At 46.2% G+C, this 13,875-nt stretch overlaps 1 pseudogene across 1 annotated transcript in view; it reads left to right on the forward strand.

Moving 5' to 3' along the window:
• Positions 1-3,379: 3,379 nt before the first annotated feature.
• Positions 3,380-13,875, forward strand: part of LOC143301580 (LIM domain transcription factor LMO4.2-like) — a 28,087-nt pseudogene continuing 17,591 nt past the window's right edge. Inside the window, exons 1-2 of the transcript XR_013057810.1 lie at positions 3,380-3,607; positions 4,721-4,872. The product of XR_013057810.1 is annotated as an LIM domain transcription factor LMO4.2-like (transcript). The remainder of the gene's footprint in view (positions 3,608-4,720; positions 4,873-13,875) is intronic.

Raw genomic sequence — 13,875 nt, forward strand, 5'->3', positions numbered from 1 at the left:
TGGTCCCAGAGCACTCAGCCAGATATGTCTGGGTGAGTGGTTCCTCGAGGTGACATCAGAGTGGTTAACCACCCCTCTTCGGACACAGGGGGTGCCCATAGCCCCACCTACTCTTCAGGTGGCACTCTTGACAGACGCCTCCTCTCTGGGCTGGGGAGCCCACATGGACTCACTCCATGCAGCAGGGACTTGGTCCCCAGAGGAGCGCCTATGCCACATCAATGTTCTGGAACTGGAGGCAGTTCGCAGGGCTCTCTTGCACTTCATGGGGGAGGCCACTGGCAAGACCATCCGCTTGTTCATGGGCAATACGACTGTCGCATGTTACGTGAACAAAGGGGGGTGGGGGGCGGGGAGCACACTCAGCAGGCCTCTCCCTGCGGACTGAGGCTCTCCTCCGTTGATGCCATAGCAAGGGCATTGCACTTTCAGTGAGACACATAGCAGGAAAAGCCAACATCTTGGCAGAGGCTCTCAGCAGGTCCAAGAGTGTCATCCACACAGAGTGGACCCTGGACAAGGACACCCTTCAGGGGGTGTGGGAATGGTGGGTTCAGTCAATGGTGGACCTTTTTGCCACAAAGTTCAACAAACGACTTTCCACTTATGTCTCTCTGGTCGCCCACCCAGACGCGTTAGCAGTGGATGCTCTCTCTCTAGACTGGAGCAGTCTGATTGCCTACGCGTTTCCTCCCTTTCCAATTCTGTCCCGGGTGATACGGAAAGACAGATTGGAACGCCCGCAGCTGATTCTCATTGCGCCGAAATGGCCAGCCCAGCCCTGGTTTCCGGACCTTCAGTCCCTGACACATGTTCCACCCCTGGAACTCGAAACCAAACCTCATCTGCTGAGGCAGCCTCGTTCGGGCATTCCTCATTCCAATCCACAACTGCTCCACCTGCACTCGTGGCTGCTGTGCAGTCGGAACTGTCAGCATCACCATTGAAGTCTTTGACCCCTTGGTTGGCCTCTGTGTCGGCTGCGCTGACGCAGGGGGGTGCCTCCACTGACCTCCTCTCCATAGTCACCAAAGCAAGGAGGGAGGGAACGGAGACTGTATGACTTACACTGGAAGAAATGGTTGCGGTGGTGTACAGCTCAGGACGTTCCCCCTACTAACTCTACGAGCATGCAGCTGGCCAACTTTCTGGCTCACTGCTCCTCGGTTCTCAACCTGTCTGCTAGTTCTGTGCAAGGGTACAGGTCTGCCATCTGTACCACAATCAAACAGCTAGGTGGTCCCACCTTTGAAGCGGATTTCCTGCTCAGAGAGGTGGCTAGGGGCGCCTCTCTGAAGGAAGCTAGGAATCCCAGAAGAGTGCCCCTCTTGGACTTGTTCTTGGTGCTGGATTTCATTCGAAAACAGCCCTTCGAATCATTGGGGACTATTCCTTTCGACTTACTCTCCCTCAAGACCACTTTCCTTCTCTTGCTGGCCACGGGCCATCGTAGAAGCGAGATTCATGGTCTTAGTGGAATGCCACAAGATCTGGCCTTCCACAGAGATGGTTCCATCACTCTTCGTTTCCTTCCAGAGTTTCTGGCTAAGAACCAAGACCCCGAGGTCCCTTCCCCCTCTCTGAGGATCAGACCTTTGTCTAATATTCTTGCCCAAGATGATGAGGATAGGCATCTCTGCCCTGTTCTGTGTCTCAAATACTATTAGGATAGGTCTCGCCATAGGCGTTCTTCTCAGAGGCGTCTTCTCATCTCCCTCAGTGAGAATTACAAGAAAGACATCGCTGCAGGCACCATTTCCCGCTGGGTTTCCCAAGTCATTCGTAGAGCCTACTCTCATGCTCACAGGGATATCAGCTGTCTTAATCCCAGAGCACACGAAGTGCGGGACATAGCTACTTTGGCTGCTTTCCAGCACTCAGTGCCACTGCAGCATGTCTTGGAGGCAGCCTTCTGGTGGTCTCAGAATCCCTTCATCAACTTCTACCTCAGGGATTTCCGTATGACCATGGCTGACGGTTCCAAGGGGATTTCCTTTGTTGCGGCTAACACTGCTGTCTCGGTTACAAGAGCTCCCCATACGAACCAGTAGGCATTGCCCTCCTCCATTTGCTTTAAATTCTGCATCAGTTTGACATGGTACAGTATATGACACCAAAAGGAGTTTGTATTACACTCCATGTTTGGTGATACATATACTTACCATGTCAAACTCGAATGCCCGCCCGTCCGTCCCCGCGTCTCCGCTGTGGTTCTCATGGGGCAATTTTTTTCGATGGCCACGGAATGATTCAGCGCTTATAGCTTTTAGAGGCGTTTGATTGGCTAAAAGCGGACCGGGCGAGACGGCTCGTCTTTTCACTGTTAGCCGCGCGAAATTTGGCCAGGCAGAGCAAACCGATAGGCCTAGTTTGCATCAGTTTGACACGGTAAGTATATGTATCACCAAACATGGAGTATAATACAAACTCCGTTTTCTTTCAGCCCAGTCAAAGTTCCACCATGTCTATATTCCCTCAGGTCTGTGTTCCCCTGGATCTATGTTCCCCCAGATTTACGTTCTCTGGCTCTTTGTTCCCCCAAATCTCTATTTTCCCGGGTATTATGTCTCCCCAGGTCTGTATTCTCCCATGTTTATGTTACCCCAAGTCTTGTGCGGTATTAGCACTCTTTACCGGTTTTGACTACTGACCACTTCTGATATATGGTTCATTGAGAGGAGTGATTGATGGATTACTAGGAGTGACGGTTGGACTAATGTGAAGAATGATGGATAGAGTGATGGACGGATTGCTGGGAGGAGTGAAAGAGGGACTGCTGGGAGGAGTGATGGATGGAATTGTGGATGGATTGTTGAGATGTGACAGATGGGTTTACTGGTAGGAGTGGTGGATAATCTGTTGGGCAGGTTGTTGAGAGGAGTGACGATGGATTGAGAGGAGTGACGATGGATTGCTGAGAGGAGTGACGGGTTGATTGCTCGGAGGAGTGATGGATGAAATGATGAATGGTTTCCTTAGAACAGTGACGAATGGAGTGACGGATGGACTGCTAGGAGTGACGGATGGACTGCTGGGAGGAGTGATGGATGGACTGCTGGGGGGAGTGACGGATGGACTGCTGGGGGGAGTGACGGACTGCTGGGGGGGAGTGACGGATGGACTGCTGGGGGGAGTGACGGATGGACTGCTGGGTGGAGTGACGGATGGACTGCTGGGGGGAGTGATGGACGGACTGCTGGGTGGAGTGACGGATGGACTGCTGGGGGGGAGTGACGGATGGACTGCTGGGGGGGAGTGACGGATGGACTGCTGGGTGGAGTGACGGATGGACTGCTGGGGGGAGTGATGGATGGACTGCTGGGGGGAGTGACGGACTGCTGGGGGGGAGTGACGGATGGACTGCTGGGTGGAGTGACGGATGGACTGCTGGGGGGGAGTGACGGATGGACTGCTGGGTGGAGTGACGGATGGACTGCTGGGGGGAGTGATGGATGGACTGCTGGGGGGAGTGACGGACTGCTGGGGGGGAGTGACGGATGGACTGCTGGGTGGAGTGACGGATGGACTGCTGGGGGGAGTGATGGATGGACTGCTGGGGGGAGTGACGGACTGCTGGGGGGGAGTGACGGATGGACTGCTGGGTGGAGTGACGGATGGACTGCTGGGGGGGAGTGACGGATGGACTGCTGGGTGGAGTGACGGATGGACTGCTGGGGGGAGTGATGGATGGACTGCTGGGGGGAGTGACGGACTGCTGGGGGGGAGTGACGGATGGACTGCTGGGGGGAGTGACGGATGGACTGCTGGGTGGAGTGACGGAAGTGACGGATGGACTGCTGGGGGGAGTGACGGATGGATGGACTGCTGGGGAGGAGTGACAGATGGACTAATGAACTGCTGGGAGGAGTGACGGATGAAGTGCTGGGAGGAGTGACGGATGGACTAATGAACTGCTGGGAGGAGTGACGGATGAAGTCCTGGGGGGAGTGACGGATGAAGTCCTGGTAGGAGTGACGGATGAAGTGCTGGAGGAGTGACGGATGAACTGCTGGGAGGAGTGATGGATGAACTAATGAACTGCTGGGGGGAGTGACGGATGAACTGCTGGGGGGAGTGACGGATGAACTGCTGTGAGGAGTGATGGACTGCTGGGGGGAGTGATGGATGAACTGCTGAGGGGAGTGACGGATGGGGAGTGACGGATGAACTGCTGGGAGGAGTGATGGATGAACTGCTGGGGGGAGTGACGGATGAACTGCTGTGAGGAGTGATGGACTGCTGGGGGGAGTGATGGATGAACTGCTGAGGGGAGTGACGGATGGGGAGTGACGGATGAACTGCTGGGAGGAGTGACGGCTAAACTAATGAACTGCTGGTAGGAGTGACGGAAGGACTGCTGGGGGGAGTGACGGATGGGGAGTGACGGATGGACTGCTGGGGGGAGTGACGGATGGGGAGTGACGGATGGACTGCTGGGGGGAGTGACGGATGGACTGCTTGGGGGAGTGACGGATGGACTGCTGGTAGGATTCAGAGATGGAATTCTGGGGGGCGGGAGGAGGGGGGGGGGGCGGCGGCAGATGGGTTGCTAGACGATTAACGAAAAGAGCGATAGGAGAAGTGATGGATGGAGTGACAGATTGTGGGAAGAAGTAATTCGGTAGTGTTCCCAACTGAAAGCCATAGACCACCCAGGACTGTGTCAAGTATTCCCTTGTGACTATCCAGAAGTTGACAGATGGACTGATGGTGACTGCAGGTGATCCGGGAGCGGTACCTTCTGAAGGCTATGGACCAGCTGTGGCACGAAGACTGTCTCAAGTGTTCCTGTTGTGACTGTCGCCTGGGGGAGGTGGGATCCACACTCTTCGCTAAGGCCAACCTGATGCTGTGCAGGAGAGACTACCTCAGGTCAGTCTGCTGATCGTTATCGGTGTCATCAACTTAACGAATTGTGTTGTGGTGGTGTATTATATTCCGTTGTGGTATTATATTACATTGTATTGTGATGTATTACTTTTTTGTGGTCACAGTGCATTTGACTGCATATGATATTTAGTTCACAATCATCTTCTTTTCATTGGTTTATTATTATATGTATACTACAAGCTGATTTATTATTATTGTTGTTGTTGTTGTTATCATAATTAGCATTTTATTAACATTTACGACTAATCTTGAAAATAATCCCTAGGCGTTTGCAAATAGAAAAAAAACATACACACCAGCCGCCGTGGCGAAGTGGTTAACGTCGCGGTCTGATGGCTGGGAGGAATCCCAGCGGAGGTGGGTTTTTCGGCCCGTGGCCGGCTCCTACCCAGAGTTGAGAGTGCTGTGGGCTTAATGGGGAGACTGGGACCACACAGTCGAGTGTCATCTACTTCAAGGATGCGTCTGTGGGTGTGTTGCTCTAATTACCTGACCAACACTGCAAGTGTCTGTATCTCTCGGGCCTAGTTAACGCCGAGATATCATTATGACAGGAAGCGTAGAGTACAGCCTTGTCACGCAGTCCCAAACCAAAATGGACCTCCATAGCAACATCGTCATCCTCCTCCTCCTCCATCGTCATCAATATAGACAAAATAGTCTCAAAGTCTGTGGCCTTTCATGCCCTGCTCTCATGGTGACCTCAGTTTCGATACCCCTCCACTTCCGTACTTGGGGTGAGTCCTGTCAATGTCGTCAGTGTCGGCAGATTCATGGGGGGCTGTTTGAGGGACGTAGTGGCGGTCTCCACTCTGGGGGGTGGGGGGGGGACGCTCACTCAGTCTGGCTCCGCGACGAAGCCATTATTGTCGTTAGTAGGGGGCTTAGTAGGTGGTGTCCTGTTAAAACAGAACAGGCACCACTGAACACCACCGAAGTGACTCAGCAGTAGTGCAGGGTCTCCTCTGGTGTGTGGCCTTCTGGCGACCTAACATCGATGGTTCCCTGTGGACTGCCGACGCTGGAACTGCGACGGACGAACCCGGGTGTGGCCGTGTATGGGGGAATCTAAATGAGCGGCGTGGGAGAAATGCCACTGGAACGGTGCATATGATGGGGCAGCAAAAAAAAAAAAAAGCAAAAAATAAAAAAGCATACACACGTAAATATCAAACAGGAAAATTGAACGCAATATACAACCCCCCCCCCCACACACACACACACACACGACCCCCCTCCACCCCCCCCCCCCCCCACACACACACACACACACGACCCCCCTCCACCCCCCCCCCCCTCTCCACCCCCGCACACACACACGCATGCACGCACGCACGTACGCACACACCCAAGTCACAATACACAATCATAAATAGTACACAAAAATACAACCTACAAATTCTGAAACTCTCAAACTCACTCACTCACTGATAGTAATGTTAGTTCATACTAGAAATTGATAAGCTGTTCAGAATTATTCTGGCGGGGAAAAGGGGTTTTCAGACTGGATTTGAAAGACTGCAGCGAAGTTGAGTGACGGAGAGGCTGAGGAAGTTGGTTCCAAAGAATGGGGGCTCAGTGTGAAAAACTGCGATGGCCACACATTTTGGTTCGAACAGGTGGGATCCTAAGCAGGTGGGTGTCAGAAGAAGAACGGAGTTGGCGTGAGGACCTGTTATACTGAAGAGAGCTAACATTTATAAAAAGGAAAATACATAATATATAACTGAGCGTAACACCTTTTTCAAGAATTCTAATAAGAAGAAATGATATGGCATAGAAAGTGGACCGGAAACAGTTCATGGATTTTCGGAAATATATAAATATAAAAGGAGCTCGTTTCCATACGGTGAAGTGAGATAAAATATTGATTTCTATGGGGGATCTGCTTTAATTCATTGGTTCGACATTGTAAATTCACTTATAATCATATTTATTTCTCTTTCCTATTCGTTATTTACTATTTGTCTTGTCTTTTCATTTCTTTCCCCCACATGTTTTGTGTACATAATCTGGTAAATCCTATGTGAACACTGTCCTGTTGAACTGATTGGACAGTCTTTTTCTGTTATGATGATTGACAAACACAAGAGGAAAGCAGAGTCGAGAGGAAGGGATAAACAGGAGAAATTACACAAATATAACAGATTGTCATGTCTGCTCTGCATATATTTTATAGACCTTCAGGTGACCACAACTACCACCCCCACCCCACCCCGCCACCCCCCTTACCCCGGCGGGGGATCGGGGAGGGTTCATTATGATTTACCGAAAGTTTAATCAATTTGCCATCCAAACATACTTGTCTGTCAAAAATGAATTACGGTATGAATATACCCGGGTATGGTTTAAAAAAAAAAGGAACTGTTTTTGTATTGTCGCGAAAGTGTGTGATCAGCAAAAACGGTATTTTATTATTAATGGTGTCCTATTTGACTAAGATCAGGTTTGTAGAGCTTCATATTATATCACTTAGCCATCTACTATTAAGAATGACCTGTTGAAATGTGCCCGAGCGTTACAGGCGTTCTATTACTGACCCAAACTCCACAATTTCAAGTATCGCGTCGTCGCAATTTACAACGTTTTATTTGGTAAACAAAACATCGTCATTAATGGTTTATGCGTTCATACACCCCACTTACATCAGCAGGGGGAATTTTCACAGTATTTGCTTTATAGTTTGGTAAGTTTTTCTGTCCATAATTACCTGTCATACAACGTCAGTTGCGGTTTAAGAATCTAGACAATGTTAAATAAAAAAAAACAAAAAAAAACAAACATACAAAAAAAAAGACAACAAAAACCAGAACCCCACCAACTCGCTTCTTTGGCAGTTGCGAAAGGTGTGGCCAACACAAACAGCAGACAATTCATTGCGAAACTAACTCTGATCATTCCTTTCGAATTACAGAAAATATCACTGAGTTATTCATGTGTACTTCCAAACTCTGCCGTCTTTTATTTCTTGCTACAAGAATCTCTTTATTGTACTTCGCATATATCAGTGGTATACTTATGTTGTTTTTTCCTCCATTTTGGGGGCATTTAAGATGCCCGTTTGCGTCCTCGGGGAGTTCATGGTGAGTCTTTGAGAAACGGTCCCAGATGAAGTATCCCCAGAGCTTCCAACACTGAGTTGGGCTCTGAAGGCATGGTCATTGTGTTTCCCGGCCACAAAGGCTTCAGTGGAGCCCCTGGTGCAGATGCCGAACTAAAGAATGATGTCTCTAAAGCCTGTTCCTCTCATGAGCTTTCCCAGAGTACCAAGATAAGTGAAGTGAAATGCACCAAGACATACTGCATTCTTCTGGGACTGTTCATTTTGCCAAATGGCCACCAGTGCTTTCTTTGCAATTGCAAAACGTCAAACGTGACAAAGGCATCCTCCTGACCCCGTTGTCTTGTTGCGTTCAATGACACCTGCAGAACGTGTTGCAATGTTATACTGTCTGTAACAGGATGAAGAACACGTTGCACACAGTCAACTGATGACTGCTCCTGCACATTGGCCAGATTCGTTCTAGTGAGTGACACCCAACCTGGCAATATGCAATGGAGTGCTCACAGAAGGCGTGCATCTAGTCAGAATCTGAATGAATCTGGAATAGTTGCGTCAGCTGTAGCGAGCTGAATTCAGTCTAATATCATCATCTTAGATGAACGGACTATAAACGAATAAACGAATAGCGAGCTTAATGTGGACATGGGTGCCAACTTTTTTTTTTAGTATGGGCTCTACCTTATCGTTTGTGAATCATGGCTACAACTCTGGGGGCTGATACTGAAGGCTAGGTGGGTGTGTCGAAGTATATGCATCTCTGAGTATCGGTGTCTAGGCCTGGTTTTCAGAGTTTCTTGCTACGTTTTGATAGGACATTCCATATTTTGAATGTCTTTGCCAAATCCTAATCCTGATTCCTGTAAATCACCATTGTCTCCGCTGGAATGAAGAATCACGCTATCGAGAGATATGGTTTCTGGCAGCAAGCTGTTACTTTGAAGTCCATTGTAGTAGACAGCAGTTTCAAGTTTAAGGACACAACTGTGAGACATGCAATGGCCAAAGTGATTCAAAATGTGTATGCTGAGAAGTTTAGCACTTCCTGTTATATGGCGGATTGCAGTGTCCAGAACGATGTGCTTTGGTATTTCCACTTTCCACTTGTGAAAGCATAACAATGTCTTGCGAAATAGGCGTTGATTCTATATTTCTTTTCAGGGGTATTTTTCTTTCCGGTTGGAACACATCCCATAAAGCCCTTTGCAGAACCAAGAGCCTTTTGATATTCAGTCAAAAAAAGATACCGTTGCTGGGGGTTGATGGGGGTGGGGTGGGGGAGGGGCAGTGACTAATTTGAGCTTCAGTATAACTCTGAATTAGACAGCGAAGAGTGAGGGCTTCTTCTAACCTTCTATCCTCCGATGCAGATGCAACAAAAGCACTTGTAATGGTTTGGCCCGTATGTGTCTGAGTATGGTAACTCACTCGGTGATTTGGAGCTGCAAAATCTATTTTGCACTCAGAATGTTAAGTCCTTTGGTTTGGATTGTGGAACAGTGGGTGTTTATCTTGCATGCATGGTACGTCTCCACGCTCTACTTCGTCTTCGCCAATGATGCTTTTTTCCATTTACTCGCACACATAGTTAAAAGCATCCCAGTGGGCTTCCTTTTACAAATAATTAGTCTCTTCTTCCATGTCTACCCACATGCCTCAGAATGAAGTCCCTTCCGAAAGATTTGTGGAAGTGCTTCACGTGCCACAAGATCTGTCATATTTTTAGACAGTCACAATTTCCACGGTTAGAGAAGCTGCCTCTGATTGAGTCTTCTGCAGTTTTCTCACACTTTTCCCCATTTGATAGCTCTGGTCTTTAGAAACTGGGTTCCATTTTCTCGCTTTGTCACACATGATGCAGCAATCTCTTAGGAAAAAATAAAAGGTTTCAGTGCAAGTTGTCTTGTATCCTGGGAGTTGATAGTCAGGTTGTAGTACCCTTTCTCTTAAGCTTTCTGTCATGTCAGTGTTTCACTGTTCGACTGTTTGTATTCAAGAACATGTCTGACATACATACAGTGAAATATACACAATGCATCACCCAGTCTCTTGACAAACTTTGTAATCTTCAAAATTTGTACAGGTTGTGTGAACACATCAATTTTCATATTTCTCTGTTTGAGCCTTGTTTTGTTCGGTCACTAATCTAATGTCTGTCTCGAAGTTGTTGTTTGTGTGTGTGTGTGTGTGAATGATGCAGAATTTGTTTAACACGAAGAAAATGAAATATGTTCATTATTCTGGTACTGTGGCGTTGCAGCCAGGTATAACCCAGACTTCATCTATCTACTTTTAAGTAGGAAAAGCTACCAATCTGTAATTATATACTTGCCCTGCATTCAAACCAGAAATAAACCCCTGTAAGATTGATACAGTATGATTTCTTTCATGCATTGGAGAAACAAAAGGAACAAGAGAGGCAAGGTCTTCAAGACTCACTTGTGATACACTTTAAAAAAAATCCAAGCTTTTTATGTATTGAGTATAATGCATTTACTGTTATATTTATATTTTTTGTATTCTCTAAACTTGGCACTTTGATCTGATATTCGACCCAACAAAAGATCTGTCATTATTATCATTTTTTGTTCAAACAGGAACTTCTTTTGCTAAGCATGGAAGTTTTATTTATTGCAAACGTTTTGGTGCAGACAGTAAAATAAGGGAAATTACTCTGTAATTAATGCTGGGGGACTTTGCTTTAAACTGATCTTTCTCATCTTAAACATTACATTTTGAAATTATACTCAATACATAAAAACCTTGGATTTTTTTTTTAAAAGTGCATCACAAGTGAGTCCCCTAGCATTAATTAGAGTAATTTCCCTTCTTTACCATCTGCCCCAAAACGTTTGCAAAATAAATAAAACTTCCATGCTTAGCAAAAGAAGTTCCTGTTTGAACAAAAAATGATCATTATGACTGCTCTTGTTGTTGGGTCGAATATCAGATCAAAGTGCCAAGTTTAGAGAATACAAAAAAATATAAATATAACAGTAAATGCAGTTTACATATAATTAGGCTTCATTTTTTTTTTTTTTGTGCCCATCCCAGAGATGCAATATTGTTTTAAACAAGATGACTAAAAAGAACTGAATTTTTCCTATTTTTATGCCTAATTTGGTGTCAACTGACAAAGTATTTGCAGAGAAAATGTCACTGTTAAAGTTTACCACACACACACACACACACACACACACACACACAGACAACCGAACACCGGGTTAAAACATACTCACTTTGTTTACACAAGTGAGTCAAAAAACACCCAACTTCTTTTACAGTGTCCCATGCGGTCGGCTGGGAAATAAACCATGTAAATTAGACATTAATTGCAATAATACATATTATAGCACAAATGTTTTCTAATACAGTGCCAAATTATGCCAGCAGTTACCTCACGTTGATAAAGAAATCTTTCATTCTGTAATCATGTTGCTGGCGTTTGAGAATTTTCAGTACACTGGAAAAATTTGATCACGTGACAAGCTATTACGGCACTAATCATATTCATAGAATTGATGTATTTCCAGTAAACAACTTTCGGTGTGCTTGAGTCAATGAAAGTGTTTTTGTTGTTTTTGTGTGTGGCTTGTTTTGCTTTGTTTTTACCGCGAGCCTGAAAATGTCTAAAGTAATTCAGACATTAGAATAATATGGTTTAAAAGGTGTTTTATCACTTTATTGCTTCGATTCCAGTCATCAGTTTTTCGCGATAGAAACGTAATTAAACAATGATCTTGGATTCGTGTTGGACGGTTGCATTTTTGCCCTGTGGAAGGTCTTCGCTGCTGAGTTGAACCACATGGTTCGATGCTTGTACAGTACTTTTTTTAAGGTTCATGATATTTACTGCAGAACACAATTTTAAAGATAATCCTGCCCAGTCGTTCTTATTTTTGACTCACTTGTGTAAACAAAGTGAGTCTGTTTTAACCCAGTGTTCGGTTGTGTGTGTGTGTGTGTCCGTGTGTCTGTGTCCGTGGTAAACTTTAACATTGACATTTTCTCTGCAAATACTTTGTCAGTTGACACCAAATTAGGCATAAAAATAGGAAAAATTCAGTTCTTTTTAGTCATCTTGTTTAAAACAATATTGCAACTCTGGGATGGGCAAAAAAAAAAGAAAAGAAAAAAAAAGCCTAATTATATGCAAACTGCATTTACTGTTATATTTATATATTTTTTATTCTCTAAACTTGGCACTTTGACCTCTTATTCTGACACAACAACAAGAGGAGTCATTATCATTTTTTGTTCAAACAGGAACTTCTTTTGCTAAGCATGGAATTTTTATTTATTTTGCAAACGTTTTGGGGCAGATAGTAAAAAAGGGAAATTACTCTGTAATTAATGCTAGGGGACTTAATTTATCACAAGTGAGTCTTGAAGGCCTTGCCTCTCTTGTCTATAGTTGTGTTTGTTTCTCACTTCTTCTTTTTTTCTTTACATGTTCTTGGCTACTTTCAATATCCAATCTTTTTTTCTTTCAGTCTCTTTCTTATATATATATATATATATATATATATATGTATCTCCCTACTTATCGTGAAATATAATTCTGTTTGTCCACTTATCACACGTTAACCTTGATGGCATTGGCTCTCTCGTCTTTTTATTTTGTTTTTGTTTATCTATTATCTATTTTTTGTGCCGCAAGGGCGTGGTGTAAAGAAGCTCCAGCTTATCCACTTTACCCTCAGTAAAACATTTGTCATTGCCATTGTTCAAGAAGTCTGAAATATACATGTTCATTTGGAAATTTCTTCAAGAGAGAATGGTTATACAGATTTTTAAAAGTAAAATTGTCTTCTTTTGAACAAGTGGGAGACCATACTTCTGGACCAAAAGTTTAAATTGGTGCAAGACTGCTAAATAATTTAAAGAATTGTATGCATACTGATGTTTTCATTCTTGAAAACTCTTTTGAGAATAAGATATTAGATATCTGTGTCAGAGACTTTGTTTCTGTGGTGTGTGCTTGAATGGTCTGTAGCCACGTGTGTGCATGCATTTGTTTCAGTGCATGTGGTGTGTTGTCTGGGAGGTGGTGTGTAATGTGGTGTATTGTCTGGGAGGTGGTGTGTATGTGGGGTGTTTTCTGGGAGGTGGTGTGTATGTGGGGTATTGTCAGGGAGGTGGTGCGTATGTCGGGTGTTCTCTTGGAGGTGGTGTGTTGTCTGGGAGGTGATGTGTATGTGGGGTGTTGTCTGGGAGGTAGTGTGTATGTGAGGTGTTGTCTGAGAGGTGGTGTGTGTGTGGGGGGGTGTTGTCTGGGATGTGGTGTGAGGGGAGTTGTCTGGGAGGTGTGTATGTGGTGTGTATGTGGTGTGTTGTCTGGGAGGAGGTGTGGGGGGTGTTGTCTGAGAGGTGGTGTGGGGGGTGTTGTCTGGGAGGTGGTGTGTATGTGGGGTGCTGTCTGGGAGGTGGTGTGTATGTGGGGTGCTGTCTGGGAGGTGGTGTGTATGTGGGGTGTTGTCTGGGAGGTGGTGTGTATCTTGGGTGTTGTCTGGAAGGTGGTGTCGGGGGGTGCTGTCTCGGAGGTGGTGTGTATGTGAGGTGTTGTCTGGGAGGTGGTGTGTATGTGGGGTGTTGTCTGGGAGATGGTGTGTATGAGGGGTGTTGTCTGGGAGGTGGTGTGTATGAGGGGTGTTGTCTGGGAGGTGGTTTGTTCTCTGGGAGGTGGTGTCTGTATGGGGTGTTGTCTGGGAGGTGGTGTGCATGGGGGGTGTTGTCTTGGAGGTGGTGTGTATGTGGTGTGTTGTCTGGGAGGATGGTGTGTTGTCTGGGAGGTAGTGTGTATGTTGGGTGTTGTCTGGGAAGTAGTTTGATGTCTGGGAGGTGGTGAGTATGTGGGGTGTTGTCTGGGAGGTGGTGTGTGGGGGGGGGGGTGTTGGCTGGGAGGTGGTGTGTGTGGGGGGTGT

Source organism: Babylonia areolata, chromosome 27 (assembly GCF_041734735.1).
Source record: "Babylonia areolata isolate BAREFJ2019XMU chromosome 27, ASM4173473v1, whole genome shotgun sequence".
In the NCBI taxonomy this organism is placed as follows: domain Eukaryota; kingdom Metazoa; phylum Mollusca; class Gastropoda; order Neogastropoda; family Buccinidae; genus Babylonia; species Babylonia areolata.